Raw genomic sequence first — 19,671 nt, forward strand, 5'->3', positions numbered from 1 at the left:
CTCATCTGGAAAAATGGGGGTAGGGATGGGACAGTTGAACCAGGTACCACTTGTCTTAATGTGGTTTTAAATTCTTTCACTGGAGGACAGATGGACTGGGGTCCAAGCGCATTATTCACTAGAAGTGCACAATGAATGAGTCACTGGAAACTTTACACATTGCAGCCCCTGGTACCTTCTCCAAAGTTAGGGCAGACAAGCATATACATGTTTTACTTCACTGTGTCTCAGCGAATGTGTGGTGGCAAATCATAAAGCCAAGTTCAGGGTTCAAGCTGCTACTGGCTACATAACGAGAACGATCTAAATTTATAAGCTACTTCACAATTCCTCTGAGCAGCGCTACAACTGCAGATGATAAGCTGCCTACAAACTCAGAGCCCTTTCAGCAACTCTGCCTGTCATTTAGAAAGACAGGATGGGGGCACCTGGCTGGCTCAGTCGGTGGAGCACAGTGACTCTTGGTCTCAGGGTTGTGAGTTCAAGCCCCACATCGGGCTGTGTGCTGACAGCTCAGAGCCTGGAGCCTGCTTTGGTTTCTGTGTCTCCCTCTCTCTCTGCCCCTCCCCCGCTCATGCTCTGTCCGTCTCTCCTCAAAATAAATAAACGTTGGGGCGCCTGGGTGGCTCAGTCGGTTGAGCGTCCGACTTCGGCTCAGGTCATGATCTCACAGTCTGTGGGTTCGAACCCCGCATCGGACTCTGAGCCTGGAACCTGCTTCAGATTCTGTGTCTCCCCCTCTCTCTGCCCCTCCCCCACTCACGCTCTCTCTTTCTCAAAAATAAACATTACGAATTAAAAAATAAATAAAAATTCCCCCTTTAAAAGAGAATTGTTGGTGAACGTGAACGTCCCAATTTTTGTCCTTGTTGAGTAAGGATGGCAGCAGTGGGGGGGGGGGGGGCCAGGCTCACAGCGAGTTCTCTCCGGATTCAGATCATGTGTCAATGATAAAGAGGGACCGCATTAGCAGCCGTGTTGGCCACCCTGCCTAAGATATAGACATTATCGATAATGTTGAACTGTTTCACTACATGCATACGGGTGTCCTTAAGTGATGGATGTTTGAATTTAAATAAAGACCTGGTTAGCACATGTATTCTGTGACTTCTTTTTCTCGGCACGATGTTGACTTGTGCACCACTCCTCTCTCCTGCTGCAAAGTATTCTACCACAGGGCTCCACGACAATTTGTACGTCGGTGCTGTTGCTAGACATCTGGGTTGTTTCCAGACTTCTGCTATCGTAAACAGTGCTGCTATGGATATTCTAGTAATGTTTTCTGGTTTCGCTGGGTATTGAACGCATCGATTTTAGCAGATACAGCCAAATTGTTTTCAAAATGATGTTATCAATTGACACTCCCAGCAGAAAATGAGTCTCTCTCAACCCACTGTCACGATCACCTGGTGTGCCATTTGAACATTTTTTTGCCAGTCTGGTGGCTGTCAAATGGTACCTTGTTGCCTTTATGGGCACAGATCTGAATCCCTGCTCTGTTGTCAGGCTCCGGGGTCTTGGGGGGATTAATTTCTATGGGCCTCAGTTTCCTGACCCATGAAGTTCCCCTCTAGATAAATGGACTACTTTCAAAGACGAATAGACCCTGACATTGGGGGGGGGTCCCCCGGAAACCGCTGGGTCCTCACCCACAAACCATGAGAACTTTCCGGTCGGTATTTTAGTGTCTCCTTCTCTCGTTCTAGTTCTGAGCCCTGGGTGTGGCCCTGGCTGGCAGCTGTGAACGCCCTGATGACCAAGGGAAGGTCAGTCTCTGCCTGTCCCTCTGCTTCCAAGACCGCCCAACACTGGGGTCACTGCCCCCTCCTGCTGCTTTCTTGTCCCACTCCTTTTTTCTGCATGACACACACATGTATCATCTTTAATTTTTAAGTTTATTTATTTGAGAGAGCGAGTGGGGGAGGAGCAGAGAGAGAGAGAGAGAGAGAGAGAGAATCCCAAGCAGGCTCTGAGCTGTCAGCCCAGAGCCCGATGCGGGGTTCAAATTCACCAACTGTGAGATCATGACCGGGGCTGAAATCAAGAGTTGGACGCTTAGGGTGCCTGGGTGGCTCAGTAGGTTAAGCGTCTGACTTGAGCTCAGGTCATGATCTTATGGTTCGGTTTGTGAATTGGAGCCCCGCATAGGGCTCTCTGCTGTCAGTGTAGAGGCCACCTCCAGTCCTCTGTCCCTGTCTCTCTCTCTGCCCCTCTCCGGCTCTCTCAAAAATAAATAAACATAAAAAAAAAAAAAAGTTGGATGCTTAACCAATTGAGCCACTTAGGTGCCGAGAGAGAGAGAGAGAGAGAGAGAGAGAGAGAGAGAGAGAGAATATCTTAAGCAGGCTCTAGGCTTAGCACGCAGCTGACATAGGGCTCCATCCAGGACTCTGGAATCATGACCTGTGCGGAAATCAAAAGTTGGAGGCTCAACTGACTGAGCCACCAAGGTGCCCTTAGGTAGAAAAGTTTAGAATAGTTAATTTTAAGCCTTTGTCCGTGTACCATTAACAATATAAAACAATGTAAACAATTTCAAGCCTTGGTCCATGGACCATTAACAATATAAAACAATGTCAACGACAGGAATGGCTGATCTCGTAGAACTCTGTCCCTCTGCCTTAGCTCCAGCTGAAGCCTGAGGACGCGGCGGGTGGCGCCCGGGGACCTGGAGGAACCGACAGCAGGGAGAGGAGTGGTGGATCCTGAAACACACGCCCAACGCCCGAGGAAGAGTCAGGACTTTCTCTGGGCGCCAGTGAACAAGAGCCCTGATGGCAACACAAACCCCACAGAGCCATGGAACAATCTGCTGGTAAAGGTAAGGCCAACCCTGGCGATGGTGGTGCCGGGATTTCTCTAGGCATAGTAGGAAAAGAGTTCAAGCCAAAACTGGAGGCCTGCCTTGGGATCGTGGCCACCGAGTCATCCGGACCCAAGCTGGCGATAGAGCACAAAACACTGGCTGGGAGGAAGGGGGGAGAGAGGCTTTGTGGCAGGAGACTACCCCCCACCATTAGGCAGAGATAGATCTAACACCTGTACTGAGCACCTGCTGCGTGCCAGGCCCTGTAGGGGGCACTGGATGAACGTGGACCTGGCCCAGCAGGGCACACTCTGGCTTCCATAGACTCTCCCTGTAACCATCAAGTGGACTGAAATACATGCTGTGTTCTCTTCCTACTTGGAAAGCCAACTTGGGAATCCAAGCGTGGGTCTGAAAGGCAGACTGTCGCGATCAAGGGGCTGGGTGACTTCACGGATGCTGTTTGGCACATACCCGCCTCCCGAGGGACTGAGGAAGGTGGCACTTCTGCTGTGGGGCGGGCGCTGGCTCTCGGTCCGGGCTAGAAGGTCAGCAGCCAAAACCAGGACGTGTTTATTTTCCCAGGCTCCATCACAGCTGTTCTGATGATGTAGGCAAGCTGCACCGAAGGGCGTAAGGTTCCGGCTGGGTTCTCAAGTTGGTGGCTCCGGGCAATCCCCCTTGAAAGTCCCTCAGGAAGGCACCTCACCGGGGCCATACAGGCGGCCTCTTTGTAGCCAAATGCAACAGATTCTCCGCCAGCCTGCAATGGGTGTCGGTGCTTCTGTGAACTCTGTATGGGGTGGGGGCGCACACTGGATTTTAGGGGCCAAGCGGACTGAAACCCAAGGCTCTTTGCTCTTGGAATCACACGAGGGCGCAGCTGACGATGCCCAGGGCGTCCGCACGCAGGGTGGGCGTGATCCCCGCGCAGGTGACATAGCTGTGCCACGTGCAGACTTCAGGGAGCCGAGTGCCTGCGCGGGTCAGTCCCCGGAGATCACGAGCTCTACTCGGTATCGAGGGGCCCCGGAATCAACCAACCCGGCTCACATTCCGGCTCTGCCACACACTTGCCTTGTGAGAGTCTCTCTATCAGTCGAATGGGGGTAATTGTACCTACTTCCTGCGAGTGTTCTGGGGATGAAGTTCGATGAAGTACGGACAGTGCCTGGTACGCAGTCAGTCCTCAGGGGCAACGTGAATGTGCCGCCTGGTTTGGTCTCAGAAGCGGCACCGTTACAAAGAGCCTCTCGGGAGGGGCTGCCCTTCTCATCAGGAAGAAAACCGTTCTCGTGAACAAGCCACTATAAGCAGGGGGGGCCCTCCCGCCCCGAGCAGGCCGAGTTTCTGCCGAGCGGCCCAGAGGCCCCGGTCACCGGCCGGCGGGGTGGACGGCTGCCACGTGCCCAGTGCCTGTTCCTCCCTGCTCTTTGGTTCCTCCCTGCTCTTTGTTCTTTGGTCTCACGGGGCACTCCTGACCCATCCTAGCCTGTGACTCCGGTGGGGCGACCCATCTTAGCACCTCACCCTCCCACAGGGTGGGCACCCGTCCCCTGGCTGTGGCCACCGGTTCAGGAAAGGATCAGACTGCAATCGGACCCATCAGAGCCCTTCGCTGGGCCTCTTCCGGCTGGAATTGGTGGGAAAGAGCACATGTGCTCCTTTTCATATTCAAGGTTATACTGAAGCCCCCAGGGAGAGGTGGAGAGAAGAGATGGCTGGTGAGAAGCTTTCGAAGATGCAGGCAGGGAAGCCCCCCTGCCCCCACATCTCCCGTGGCTCGGTCGGGGGAGGCAGTAACCCGTTTCGTTTATGATGAGTGTGTGTGTGTGTGTGTGTGTGTGTGTTCCTGTTTCTGGCAACCAAAGGAGCTCTGAATGGTGCACCAGGGCTCCCAGGCGTTTGCTGTCTGGTGGGTGGGTGTGGGGAGGACCTCAGAATGATTTTCTTTTCTTAAGAGAGGCTCAGAGTGCCTTACAACCTGAATAGACGAACCTTATTTGCTAGGGAGGCAGGATTCCTGGGTTGAATAAGAAAGGAATCTGATTAATGACTCTTAAATGCTATTGACATTCAGTGGCAGACACTCTCGGTTGTGCAGTCATTTCCAACAGCCTCTCCCTGAACCGCTGGGAAGCTGAACACACACTGTACTACTTGCTTTTCCAGCCTCCAAGCCGGCAGGGTGCCACGTGACCTGGTCCCGGGAAACAAGGCAGAAGTGCAAGTCTGTCTCTGGTGGGGGTGTGTCTTAAATGCTTTTCTATTATGATTTGCCTCAAATAATTTTTAGAACTTAGTGGATGTACAAAAATAATGAAAAAATAGCAGATTTTTTTAATTATAAAATTTCTAGTTTCTTTTTATTCTGGATAAAAACAAACATAAGAAAGTATTTCAAACTTTCCAAAATAATTTACAGGGCAGATGAAAGAACGGACAATAGGCATTGCAAATGCCTGGTATTCCTTCTATGAGGCAAGAGATTTCATTCAACCTTCATTTGACAGACACTGATCTAGGTCTGGGGACTCCAAGATCCAGAAGACCCACTTCCTGTCCTGGGACCTCACTGCTGGGGAGACAGACACAAGAATAGGGAACTGTAAACTCTGATGTAAGTGCTATGATAAAAATAGGCTCAGGGTGTTATGGGAGCACAGTGAGGGCCAGAGAAGACTTTCCAATGACAATGACACCTGAGCGGAGTCGTCAGGGCCATCTGGTCAGGGCAGAGGCAGGGCATGCAGACGGGGGCCCTACTCGTGCAGAGGTATAAAGGTGAGGAGCGTGGGGCAGGAGCAGCACGCTGTGCGGGAAGGCGGTCTGTGCAGGAGGCAGGGTCCGTCTGGAAGGCCTGGGCCTGCCCTTGGGGAGTGTGGCCTCTGTCCTACAGGAGACAGTGGGGGGGCAGGGAAGAGGGTATGGGTATCAGTGTTGTAGTATATCTTGCAGGATGGTGGACCTGGGATTTGAGGACTGCAAACCTGGGCGCAGGGAGACCATTAGAAAGCTGGTGCAAGGGTCCAGGTGGAGAAGGGGAGACGCCCGTGAACCAGGCGCCTGGCATGAGTCATTTACACCCCACCGCACGGGCGTGAGATTCACCTTCTCCAGTTCCTTGTTTAGAAACAGACTTCCGGAACGATGGTTCTTGACCTCTGAAAGCACCGGTCCATGCAGCCATTCAATTGCTTCTGGAAGTTTTTTTGCTATTCTCATAGAATGGATATCAAAATTCATTTTGATCAAAGTATTTCATTAGCTTTTGACTTTCAGTGGGCAGAAAAGAGCCACCATTTAATCAAGAACCTTTTGTTCTGTCAGCTAATATCAAGTGAGGAGCTTCTTTAAAAAGAAATCCTGATTATACAATCATGAATAATCATGATGGAGATAAAAAGAGAGAAGTAATAGAGGAGTCCAGTGTGCCGGCATGAGCTCCCTGTTGAGCTAATTCTTTTGAGAGGATGAACAAAATATAGAGGAAAGGAAGCATAATCAGAGATGAATCCTGGAAAATGACACGATCCTGAAAAACACTGTCAGGAAGACTATGCTCTGGTTTGCTGGAAATCCCAAGGGAAACAAAAAAAAGGCCTTTACAGTCACTCTTAGAGCAAGAAGAACAAAGGGGCAGATCCACGGCCTAGGGGGTGATGCGAGAAGGCAGATACCCTCCCCTTCATTTCAGCAACGTTCAGGCTCCCGACAAGCTCGGTCCTTCCAGAGGGCCTGGGGATGGGGACCCTGGAAGCGACCGATGCGGGTGGGGGGCAGGGTAACAACCAGCACCCCCACGCCACACTGTCGTTTTTCCACGTGGAAGGACTTCTGGCATTTCCACAACTATATGGAATTCTTAACCTTTCGGAAGCATTGATTTCCTGTGGCTGCTGAAACGAATTATCACAAACTGGGGGCTTAAAACAAGACATGCATTCTCTCACAGGGCTGGAGGCCAGACTCAGGCTAAGGGAGGATCCTTTCTGGCCTCTTCCAGCTGCTCCTGCTCCAGGTTTTCCTCAGCTTTGTGGCTACACTGCTACGGTCTCTTGCTATGGCCTCCCTCCATCTGTGTGTAGCCTCTGCCTGTGTCTCTCTCTCCTCTGCCTGTCTCTTTAAGGACACTTGTCATTGGATTTAGGGTCCACCTGGCTAATCCAGGATGATCTCATCTCAAGATCCTTAATTACATCTGCAAAGACCCTTTTCCCAAATAAGGTGACACAGATGTCACGGGGCCACCATTCGACCCACTGCAGGATCATAAACCACCTTCAGGATCTGATGAGAGCTCATGAACTCTGAATCATGTCAAGTTCCTGGAAGCCGAGGCTGAGACAAGGGCTCTTGTACAAGTAATGTATGGAGGGAGCGCCCCAAGAAGGGCCGTGAGGAAAGCAGGCTTGGCAGGGGACAAAAGCTCAGCAAGAGGTGGCCTCAGCTGGAGAATAGCTTCCTCCTGACCTCCGAGATGCCCTGGAAAGTGAACTGCACTAGAGCTGTTCCCATCTGGAGGCAAGAGGTGGCCTCTGTACCTCCAAGTCCGTCAATTTCCCCTGGTGGGGGGCAGGTGTCGTCTCTCAGGCCAGGAACTCCCTTTAGGGCAAGGAGGATTCAGCGAAGGAGTGGGGAGACAGGAACACTCATGGCAGCCCTTGGGGGTGGGTCACAGGGATCTATCTGGTCAAGGACCTACAACATCTACTGCAGGCTTTCTAGAAAAATACCACATATGGGGCGCCTGGGTGGCTCAGTCGGTTAAGTGTCCGACTGCGGCTCGGGTCATGATCTCGCGGTTCGTGGGTTCGAGCCCCGCACTGGGCTCTGTGCTGACGGCTCGGAGCCTGGAGCCTGCTTCCGATTCTGTGTCTCCCTCTCTCTGGCCCTCTCCTGCTCACACTCTGTCTCAATCTCTCTGAAATAAATAAACACTAAAAAATTTTTTTAAAGAGAAATACCACACACACACACACACGCACACACACACACCATTCAATCTCAGGGACTTCACAGACCCTTTAAAGGCATGGAATCCAGGTTGCGGGCTTGTGTCCACTTCTAGTCTCTTAGCCCACCTTGCTCCCTTTCCTCCTTTCCCAGAGGAAATGACTGGTGGTGTCTGGGAGGAGGATGGAATCACTCCTCTTCTGCTTGCCCACCTGCAGAGCCAGCATCCTGCCCTCAGGAGGGGCCTGCTTCAGGGCGGGTGAGATGAACTCACAGTCCCTTTGGCCACAGATGCACAGCCCTCCTTTCTAATCAGCTTTTCAGTATGAAAGCTGATAGCTTTATCTCCACCTGTCTAGCTCCTATGTCTCTCAAGTAGTTCTGAACTCAGGCAGGGACACGAGAGACTGTTGACAAACCTCCTAAGACCCCGAGTCATCTCGTCAGAGACAGTGTCCCCCTTGAAGTATGACCTGTGGGCTGTCAACTCACGGACTGCCACCCGACCCCTCGCCCCAGGACATGGCGCTTCCTCGCTGGTGAAGCTGGCCAGCAGGGCGGTCGGCTGACCTCGGTGTGCGCCGTGATGGACAGAACTTCCGTTCTGGTGCCGACGCGCGTCCTCGCACACCGGCCCTTGGAGCGGCACCGACAGAGGCGGCTGTTGATGAATCTGGGAGGCTGAGCCCAGGGGGGCTGATGAGACAGGTGGGCACAGACTGAAGGGTTCTCATCTGAAACAGGGAGAACACAGTGACACGTTAAAAAGAGGCAAATCTGACTCAAAATAATGCAATGGTAACAAAAATGATCAGTGGGTTCGCCACCATCGCTGTGTCGCGGGCTTGGATCCTGGAGGCCCGATAGCGGCGACGGACGGGCACGAGGGCTGTCTGGGGAAGGACGCAGAAGTACTCGCGGGAAAGAGGACACGACAGAGTGGAAAGCAGGGAAGGTGGTCCAGAGGGAAGTCCTGGGAGCCAGATGTGGGAGTGAGTTCGATTGGGAGCAGAACAGGGGGCTGGTGCGTTCTGGAGAGCAGCTGGTGTCACGGCCCTGGGTCGGGGGTGGGGTGGGTACTAAGAAGGGAAGGACTGCCACAGAGGGTCCCTCACTGGCCCGGGCCCCTTGGAAGGTTCTAGCAATATGCTCCTGGTTTTGTAAATTCTGAAGCATTAAGCTATTTCACTGCAAATGGCCAACACCCCCGTCTCTTTCTGCTCCATTTCCACTCCTATCAGATGGCTACACTTAGTTTAGGTGTGGTGGGCAGTTGCTGACAAGACTCGGTGGCTTCTCTGGGTGGTCAAGGGTGGGGGCAGAGGTTTCAAGGAGAAGTGAACCTGTCCTAGTGCGCCTGGTGACAGACATGTGTGAGATGCGGGGGGGAGCAGGTTTGAAATGCATGAAGCCAGGAGGTAGCTGGTGGAAAATTCTCCCAGTTGCCATGGTGTGAGAATGTAAGTGGAGGATTGGGTTTCTACCAATGCCTAATCAGAACGGAAGATCTCTTCTTTCGGGGGGCCTGGGGGGCTCAGTCGGTTCAGCGTCCAACTCTTGATTTCAGCTCGTCATGATCCCAGGGATGTGGGATTGAGCCCCACGTTGGGCTCTAAGCTGAGCGTGGAGTCTGCTTGGGATTCCCTCTTTCCCTCTCTCTCTCTGCGCCCCCCCCCCCCCCGCTCCCACTCACCCTCTCTCTCCCACTCTCTCTTCCCCTCCCCTGCTCCCACTTGCCCTCTCTCTCTAAAATAATTTAAAAAAATCCCTTTTGTTAGGAATATACTCAGTAACACTGTGAACATAACTATAAACACATCACACAATTTTTTCTGCTTGGAATTATATAAAATAGATTTGATCACGATTCCTGTGTCCTCTGCACAAACCGGCAGCAATACTGCAGGTAGCCAAGTACCTCCGTGTGCCAAATCTTGCATTCTATACATCCCAGTCTACTGGAATGCAAGCCTGGGTGCCCGATGCACCTTAGTCTGATTAATTCTGGCCTGCTAAACTGTCCCAAAGGCAGCAAAACAACCTCAGAAACAAGTGCTCTGTGACAAACCTCCCACGCATTTTCATTAGTATGTCAAAGTATGAATTATAAGAACAGTTTGGTAACAATAATGTGGTGCAATATAACACCGTGGTTGAAACACATTTGAATCGTTATTTGTACGTCTTAGTTTCAGATCAATTTTATATATTCTTTCCAAATTATTTTTTAATTATTTATTTTTGAGACAGGGAGAGACAGAGCATGAGCAGGGGAGGGGCAGAGAGAGGGAGACACAGAATCTGAACCAGGCTCCAGGCTCCGAGCCGTCAGCACAGAGCCCGACGCGGGGCTCGAACTCACGGACTGTGAGGTCATGACCTGAGCTGAAGTTGGACGCTCGACCAACTGAGCCACCCAGGCGCCCCTCCAAATAATTTGTTTAAGCTTATTTACTCATTTTGAGAGAGAGAGAATTCCAAGCAGGCCTCGCACTGTCAGCACAGAGTCTAATACGGGGCTTGAATTCATCACCTGAGCTGAAATCAAGAGTCAGACACTTGACTGAGCCATCCAGACGCCTCTATTCTTTTCAAATTATTTATCACACCAAAATTCAAATATGATAAGAAGGTAAGCTACAGGAAGCAAAACGCATGAAGTGAAAAAAAGATGAACAGAAAGTTAAGAACATTACAACATTACAATATACTTATAAATATAAACTACAATGATCACTGTATCACAGTGGACACAAAAAATTCTTTTGGTCAAAATTGCGAAGATAAGGAAAAAGTTATGACAGCCAAGGAAAGTACATGATGAAACTTAAAATCATAGAGATAAAGATTATGAGAATTAGGACACTGCCATACAGGAAACAAAAAGGCAGAAGAAGACATAAAGAACAAGTTGGTACTTTCAACAAAATGTACATGAAAGCCAGCAGCAGCCTTCTGGTGAATGTGGTAACTTCACCATAATCTTTCATTATGGCCTATTTACAATAAGGATCATATTTTTAAAGTTAGCAATTATACTTTTTTGTTTCCAAAAGCTCTTCTTTACACCTAGGTTTTTTGTTTTTTAGAGAGAGAGAGCGAGAGAGGGCATGAGGTAGGGGCAGAGAGATTGAGAGAGAGAGAGAGAGAGAGAGAGAGAGAGAGAGAGAGAATATGAATCCCAAGCAGGCTATTAGCACAGAGCTGGACGTGGGGCTCGATCTCACAGACTGTGAGATGGTGACTTGAGCCAAAATGACGAGTCAGACGCTTAACCGACCGAGCCCTTACAGCTAGGATTTTCACTTGAGCAGCTATGGGAGTGCTGGTGCTGCCATTTACGGAGATGCAAAGGACTGGGGCAGAAGGACTTGGAGAGAGCACCAAGAGTCCTGTACTGTTTTCCGTCTGAAGGAACTGGCAGCACGACCGGATCATAGGTGACGTAAACACTTCTAGGCTGTCAAACAGCTCATTAGCTTCCTATGCCTTTCCTTATCTTTTTATACATGTACTACCTTAAAGCTGTTTGTGGCAACATGGAGATGGCCTGCTCAGATCCCCTTCTAGAAAGGACCAGCTGCCCAGATGCACGGAGTGGGGTTAAGCTGACAAGCTCCATCTCGGCTTTTAAACAGAGGTCATACGATTTCTGGGGCATCTCCCAGCCAATGATTGGCCAGACGTGGTAGCTAAGGGCACTCTCTTTATGGGCAGTCCCTAGTCAATGACTCAGCCAGACAGCAGTACAAGGGTCTAGCCATTTCCACCGGACACAGGACCCCTCCATCAAGGAATCTGCTCTAGATTCCTACTACTGGGCTGGCTGGGACTCTACCAGGTCCGCACTGCCATCTGATGGCACTCACCTTCACAGGTGTTATTCTTCAATAAACCTTTTGTAGTCCTAACTCCATCTCAGCATCTGCTTCCTGGAGAACCCAACCCGTGACACTATTAGAGACCAAAATACAACCTCCTTTTTCAGCTCTGTGCCATGTATCAGTAAGATCATAGGAAAGATTAATTTGGAATATGTATTAGTCAGCTATTGATACGATAATGCTGAGTAACAAACTACAGGAGCTCAGAAGTATACAATAAGCATTTATTTCTTGCCCATGCATATGAGAGTTAGCTGGGGTGGCTTGGCCTCAGGCTGCAGGTCTATGGAACAGCTCTGTTCCATGAGTCACATTCTAGGACCTGGGCTGAAGTCAGAGGGAAGCTCTGCCTCTGCCAATCATGGCAGATTATTGGAGTGTAAGAGAGCAAGCCCAAATGCCCATTCACAAGCACATTTCAAGCCCCTGCTCCTATCATGTTTACTCACATTGACTAAAGCAAGTCACATGGCCAAGTGTGAAATGAAGGGGTAGAGAAAGACCCGACGACCTGGAGGCCATGGCAAAGGGATTGGGGACTATTACGGGGACTGATAATTCACCTACTCCCAGTAATGGTTCATCAAGTTGGTGTAAGACTCAACATAACCAGGGGCACCTGGTTGGCTCAGTCGATAGAGCATGTAACTCTTCATCTCAGGGTCATGAGTTCAAGTCCCACATTGGGTGTGGAGCCTACTTAAAATTAAAAAAAAAAAAAAAAAAGATTCAACATAACCATACTTAGCTCCTACTTCCCAGTTACGCATCCATTCTGGAATACTATTAATGCTTATTGCAGGGTTTTTTTCTGGGTTTAAGGCACATAGAGCTATAGAGATAACTGGATAATTATAAGATTCCTGGGGGACTCCTAAAGATTATTCAGATTAAAATATTTTCTGGATGTACAAAGGCAAAATCTAATGCTCCTCTATTACCAATGTCATATAAAGATTGAACATGCTTCCTAGTTCAACGGAATCTGTTTTAACATTTTTGGTAGAATATATACTGTGAATCTGCATCGCTATTAAATAGCTGTTTCAGGATATATACATTTAAACTACTTTATTGAGGGATGTTTGACACACAGAACGCTGTACTTATTTAACTTAATGGATATAACTTGGTAAGCTTCAGGATATTGATGGACATTTTTCTAATGATAGCCTTGATCTATGTCCATGTGGACAATGTAGACATCTAATCAATCATGTTCTAGTGTTCTTGAATCTAATCTACTACATGGATCATAAATACCCGTCTTGAATCTGTTTTCCAAACTTATAGGATTATTAGAATATAGCAGAATGTTCAGAATTTATTACCTTCATAGTTCTTATTATGATTTAAATTTATTTAATTTATTTTTATTAAAGATTTTATTTAACACTTATTTATTTTTGAGACAGAGAGACACACAGCATGAATGCGGGGAGCGTCAGAGAGAGAGGGAGACACAGAATCTGAAACAGGCTCCAGGCTCTGAGCTGTCAGCACAGAGCCCGACGCGGGGCTCGAACTCACAGACAGCGATATCATGACCTAAGCCAAAGTTGGATGCTTAACTGACTGAGCCACCCAGGCGCCCCTAAAAATTTTTTTTTTAATGTTTATTTTGAGAGAGTGTAAGCAGGGGGAGGGAGAGAGAGAGAGGGAGAGAGAAAATCCCAAGCAGGCTCCACGCTGATGACGTGGGGCTCGATCTCATGATATTATGATCTGAGCTGAAACCAAGAGTCCGATGCTTAACCGACTGAGCCACCCAGGTGCCCCCAGGTACTTTTAAATTACCAAGAGATGCTACTGACTTCCTGTTATGGTGGATGCAGATTTAGCTCTTTTACCATTTACAACCCCAACCATTACATGCCTCCCTTTTTGGATAACTTCCAGTTATTCCGTCAGTAATTGCCTTGCGTTTATGTTTGCATTGTTTTGTTTCATATGAACATTTTTCCTAAAGTCGCCAACAGATCCTTCAAATACCTATCAATGTAACATTTTCAGAACACTTAAATGCAACGGATCACCTATTAATTTCCTAGACCCCTCCTTTTCACAGCCTTCCATCCTTCTGCTCCAACCTAGGCCTGTTGCACATCCGGGCGATTCCTTTTGCTGCTCTTCTCAGTTAGAATCCTTACTTCCTAGATCCCATGTCTTCTTCTCTCTTGCTTTAGCTCGTGGTTTTGCAGAAGCACGTTCTCTGGGGCACATGGCAAATATGGGCAGGGATGCCGGCGGTCGTGTCAGCTGGTGCAGCTGTTCTGGAGAGTCATCTGGCAGTTTCAATCAAATGAAGACTCTGTGAACCTTCTGACCTAGCAATCTTGCTCCTGAGCACGTATAAAGGCAAAGGCTCACAGGGGTCCATACGAGGACATGTACGAGGATGGTTGCTGAAGTACTGTTTATGTATTTGTGTGCATAAAGATTTCTGCAGATAACTGTATACCTTGTCACTCCTTAATAGCAGTCTTTTTGGTTGATGCTGTTGGATTTTCTAAGTACTTGATCATATCATCAACAAACAGCAAAAGTTTTACTTTTTTCCCAATTTTTATACATCTGATTTCTTCCTCTTGTCTGATTGCTTTGGTTAATACTTTCAGTACAATATTAAATGGTGGTAGAGGCGGAAATTCTGGTCTTGTCCTGACTTTAGTAGGACAATGGGCATTTCATCTAAATTTTATTACACAAATGGATTTCTTTTTTACTTTTTATTTTTATTTATTTATTTATTTAAAATGTTTATTTATTTTTGAGACAGAGAGAGACAGAGCATGAACAGGGGAGGGTCAGAGAGAGAGGGAGACACAGAATCTGAAACAGGCTCCAGGCTCTGAGCCGTCAGCACAGAGCCTGACGCGGGGCTCGAACTCACGGACCTCGAGATCATGACCCGAGCCGAAGTCGGATGCTTAACCGGCTGAGCCACCCAGGCGCCCCTACTTTTTTTTTTTTTAAATGTAAATCCTAGGGGCGCCTGGGTGGCGCAGTCGGTTAAGCATCCGACTTCAGCCAGGTCACGATCTCGAGGTCCGTGAGTTCGAGCCCCGCGTCAGGCTCTGGGCTGATGGCTCAGAGCCTGGAGCCTGTTTCCGATTCTGTGTCTCCCTCTCTCTCTACCCCTCCCCCGTTCATGCTCTGTCTCTCTCTGTCCCAAAAATAAATAAACGTTGAAAAAAAAATTAAAAAAAAAAAAAAGTAAATCCTATACCCAATGTGGGGCTTGAACTCATGACCTCAATATCAACAGTCATATGCTCTACCAACTGATCCAGCCAGGTGCCTTTCATCATTATTGTATTTTTAACTTTCTTTTTAAATTGTGGAATGATTCATACATACATATAAACACACAAGAGTGTATATAAAATACATACGTATGATTAAAAAGAATAAATCCAATACCAGTGTCCTATCACTCAGGCTAAGAAAGAGCATTCCTAGAGGTGTCTGGGTGGCCCAGCCAGTTGAACTTCCCACTTCTTGATTTCGGCTCAGGTCATGATCTCACGGTTCGTGAGTTCAGACCTCACATCTGGCTCTGCACTGACAGTGCAGAGCCTGCTTAGGATTCTCTCTCCGCCCCCTGCGTGTGCCCTTTCTCTCTCAAAATAAATTAAAAAACCCCAAAACATTACTAGGTCTTGGGAGCTCCCTAAAGTCTAGGTCTTAGCTCTCCCTAAGGTAGTTACCATCTTGTCTTTTGTGTTACCATTTTGTATTAGATGGGGGGTAGGGTGCAGATAAAGTGCTGTAGCAAAGATATTCAAAGATATTGCATTAGAAAATGAAGTGTTTCTTTTTCACATTTAGACTGATGGGAACAGGCCAGGTTGGTGGGGCAGCTCCTGCTCTGAGCGGTCATACTGTCTGTGTGGCTGACGCTGTGTCATTGGCACTTCTGGGTGGCAGCCAGCAGTAAAGGGAAAGAAAAATTATGGGAGAGGCACCCTAGAGTTTTAGACCCACACCCAGAAGGAGCACATCACTTCTACTTAGGCTCACAAACAAGACTTTTGTCATACAGCCATCCACATGCTGCTCAATTACAACTCTGTAACCAGGGGAGATGGGGAGAATGGGTTTTGGTAGACAAAACCCATCACTCATTCCTTTGATTTCCTTTCTAGTTTTACCACCTTTGTGTGTACCTTAACAGGATCTTTCAGTAAACAAAACAAAAAACTAAATGGCAAGCACATATCTACTTGTGTTAAGGGAAAGGCAACATTGCCACTATCAAAATGAAGGCTTCCAGGAAAATATAACTAGAGGGCTACATCATAGTCTAGCTTCTGCTTCCCTAACTGCTTACAGGACCCCTTCTGGGTAGGATCAGTGGGCAATGGTGCAGAAGAGTTCACACAGCAGGCCCAAGACCGCACTCCTTAGAAAGGTCTATTTGCTTGCAAGGTTGGCCCATGGCTGGTATCTGGGAACTTGGATCTTAGAAGTGTTCCCATCATTCTCTAAATGGGAAGAGTAGCCCTTTGTGCAAAAACTGTGCAAATATCATTTTTATGTTGAACACCTGCTTTCCTTCTGGGACTGTGGAAGTTTGGTATATGCCTGTATGACTGGCCTCCAATAAAAACCCTTGGTGCTAAGTCTCTAATGGATTATCACAAATTTGTTGCGGGAGGAATTAAGCATGTCCTGGGTGACTCCACTTGGAAGACTCCGGGCTCATACCTGATTTCCTCTAGACTTTGCCCATGGCCTTTTCCTTCACTGATTTTGTGTCCATTCACTGTAATAAAGCAAAACCTTGAGTCCTCCTAGCATATCACTGAACTTGGGGGTGGTCTTGGAGAACGTCTGCAGCAAGGTTATGAAACCTGGGAAACACAGAGGTCACCACAGCTGGAGCGTTTGACTGGACTGTGTCTCTTAGGGATAGTAGCAAGAGCAGTGGGATCTGCTGTACTGTCCGCTCCTTAGTTCATTCTGCTACTCCTGCTCAGGAGTAGGTCAGAGTAGAATTATTTCTATGGTGTGAAATGAAGGCTCTTAGTTAATGCTGGTGGCAGGGAATGGAAGGGAGGGCAGGAAATTCATTAGTAGAGGGTCCAGGCAAACCGAGTACAGATGAGGATCTGGGCCAGGACAACCAGGGCACTCGGTCCCTAGACAAAATGGTACGACAATGGCAGTGGGCATTGGCACCTGCTCCAATCTGAACTGGCTGCCCATTACAGCTGATGCACAACTATTATCACCATCTTCCTAGGGGTCCCCTATGTCTTTCCCTCTTGTTTCTGTACTGCTTGCCTTTCTTGTTTTGGTGGAGCATATCCTCTCATGCCTTCCTGGGAAAGGGTACATGGAGGGTAAACTGTTTGAGACCTTACATGTCCAAGGTCATGAACAATCCACTTGATTGATGGCTTTAGTTATAGGCTGGAAGAGACTTTCCCTCAGAATTTTGGAATTATCTTTCCACTGTTCTCTTTCATTCAACAAATTTTTATTGAGAACCTAACGCATGCCTGGCAGTGCTCTAAGCACTTGGGATACATCTGTGAACAACAGAGACTAAGATACAGAGAGACAGAGTCAAAGGGCTTATATTCTAGGTAGAGTTCTGGCTTTTGGTGTAGTTGCTGAGAAGTCTGAAGCCATTCTGATTTCTGATCCTTTGTGAGGTTTTCTCTCTCTGCCAGCTCATGGGATCTTCTCTTTATTCCAAGTGTTCAAAGAGTTCACAACATTGTGCCTCGTATGCATTTATTTTCATCCACTTTGCTGGGTACTTGGTGGGCTCGTTAGCTCTGTAAACCCGTGTCCTTCCGTTCTGGACATTTTTCTTGAACATTCTGTAGACGATTTCCTCCTCCGGTGTTTGGATGCTGGACCTCTCAGGGTGGCACTCTTTCTATCTCCTTCTCCTAGGATTTATCTGGTTGCCCTTCCTGGGAGACTTTCTCAATTTTCCTTTTCAACCCTTCTAGTGTTTTTATTTCTGCTACCTACATTTTTAACATCTAAGAGGTTTTATTTTCTTAAAAAAATTTTTTTTTAGTGTTTACTTTTGAAGGAGAGAGACACAGAGCACGTGGTGGGGCAGGGGCAGACACAGAATCCGAAATGGCTTCAGGCTCTGAGCTGTCAGCAGAGCCCAACGCGGGGCTCAAACTCACGGACCCCAAGATCATGACCTGAGCGGAAGTCGGGCACTTAGAAGACTGAGCCACCCAGGTGCCCCGAAGTTTTTTTTATTTTCTAAAGTTTCTTATAAAAATGTCCTGTTTGTTTCATAGATGTAATATGTACTTACCTGAGAATGTCAGCATGTTTTAAAATTTTCATCTTCTTGCCTGTTTTTTCCAACACTGCTCCCCTTCCCCCCAACCTCCTGCTCCCCATTCATTTGTTTTGATCTCTAAAACTCATGTTTAGAAGCTTTTCTCTGATGTCTGGATAATCATTGGTTGCCTGCTTATGATTAAGAGCCAGGGACTAAAAAACATTTTTGGAAGATCTGAGCATATGGTTTTTAGGACTTTGAGACTTTGGGGTCGCTGTAGGGTATTTTGTATGGGCCATTTGTTGGGCAAACTCTTATGTCGGTATCTTGGGAATTGCCAGACTTTCCAGAAAAGAATCTTTTAAAATTTCTGCATGGAGAGTAAGATTTAGTTTTCAGTGACGGCTTAGTGAGGAAAACAGGATGAGGACCCCAGCATTCAGTCATCACATGCTCTCTCTTAATCCCCATTTTCAAGATACTACTTGTGACCTTAATTTAGCCTAGTATCCCCTGTACAGAAACTCTTTTGTTTTGCCTTTTCCAGAAAATAAAGGGTTAGATATCTGCTAGGATGAGAAATCTAGATTTCTGAGGATAAACTCCAAGGAGTGGAATTGCTGGATTCAAGAGTACATACATTTTCTTTTCTTTAAAAAAATTTTTTTTAATGTTTATTTATTTTTGGACAGAGAGAGACAGAGCATGAACGGGGGAGGGTCAGAGAGAGGGAGACACAGAATCTGAAACAGGCTCCAGGCTCTTAGCTGTCAGCACAGAGCCTGACGTGGGGCTCGAACTCACGGACTGTGAGATCATGACCTGAGCCGAAGTTGGACGCTTAACCGACCGAGCCACCCAGACGCCTGTACATTTTATTTTCTTAATGTCCATTTATTTTTGAGAGACAGCAAGAGAGCGTGAGCAGAGTAGGGGCAAAGAGAGAGGGGAACAGAGGATCCAAAGTGGGCTGACAGAGAGCTGGATGCAGGGCTCGAACTCACGAACCACGAGATCATGACCCAAGCTGAAATCACACGCTTAATGGACTGAGCCAGCCAGAAGCCCCAAGAGTGCATACATTTTAGATTTGTTTTAATCGCTGGCAAATTATTCTTTATTGAGCTTGTATCATATATACCACCACCAGCAATATATGAGTATGTTTCCTCATACCTTGTAGTCACCAAACCTCTTGACTTTGTTTTTTTTGTTTTTTTTTTTTTGTTTTTTTTTTTTTTTAATTTTTTTTCAACATTTATTTTTATTTTTGGGACAGAGAGAGACAGAGCATGAACAGGGGAGGGGCAGAGAAAGAGGGAGACACAGAATCGGAAACAGGCTCCAGGCTCTGAGCCATCAGCCCAGAGCCCGACACGGGGCTCGAACTCACGGACCGCGAGATCGTGACCTGGCTGAAGTCGGACGCTTAACCGACTGCGCCACCCAGGCGCCCCAAACCTCTTGACTTTGAAAAAAGGTGGGAGATATTTTATCTGTTATCTTAATTTACATTTTTCTGAAGTGTGAGATTGAGCATCTTTTCATGGTTGAGAGACATGTTTCCATTTTTTTCCCTCTTAAGTGTTTGCTCACATAACCTTTGCCCATTGCATTAACTGATTTGCAGGAGCTCTTCACTTGTTCCCAGTTTCTTGTTTGTTGAATTTGCTTATAGTGGTTTATTGGAAAGGAAAACTTTTTTTTTTTTTTTTTAACAAAGCCCTTTTATTTTCCATGCAAAGGTGAGTCAGAGAATT

At 47.6% G+C, this 19,671-nt stretch overlaps 1 long non-coding RNA gene across 1 annotated transcript in view; it reads right to left on the reverse strand.

The window, feature by feature from the left end:
* Nucleotides 1–5,155: 5,155 nt before the first annotated feature.
* LOC122469562 overlaps nt 5,156–19,671 on the reverse strand; it is a 29,132-nt gene continuing 14,616 nt past the window's right edge. Inside the window, exon 2 of the long non-coding RNA XR_006293530.1 lies at nt 5,156–8,496. This is a non-coding gene — a long non-coding RNA (uncharacterized LOC122469562). The remainder of the gene's footprint in view (nt 8,497–19,671) is intronic.

The sequence above is a fragment of the Prionailurus bengalensis genome, chromosome B3, assembly GCF_016509475.1.
Source record: "Prionailurus bengalensis isolate Pbe53 chromosome B3, Fcat_Pben_1.1_paternal_pri, whole genome shotgun sequence".
NCBI classification, from domain to species: domain Eukaryota; kingdom Metazoa; phylum Chordata; class Mammalia; order Carnivora; family Felidae; genus Prionailurus; species Prionailurus bengalensis.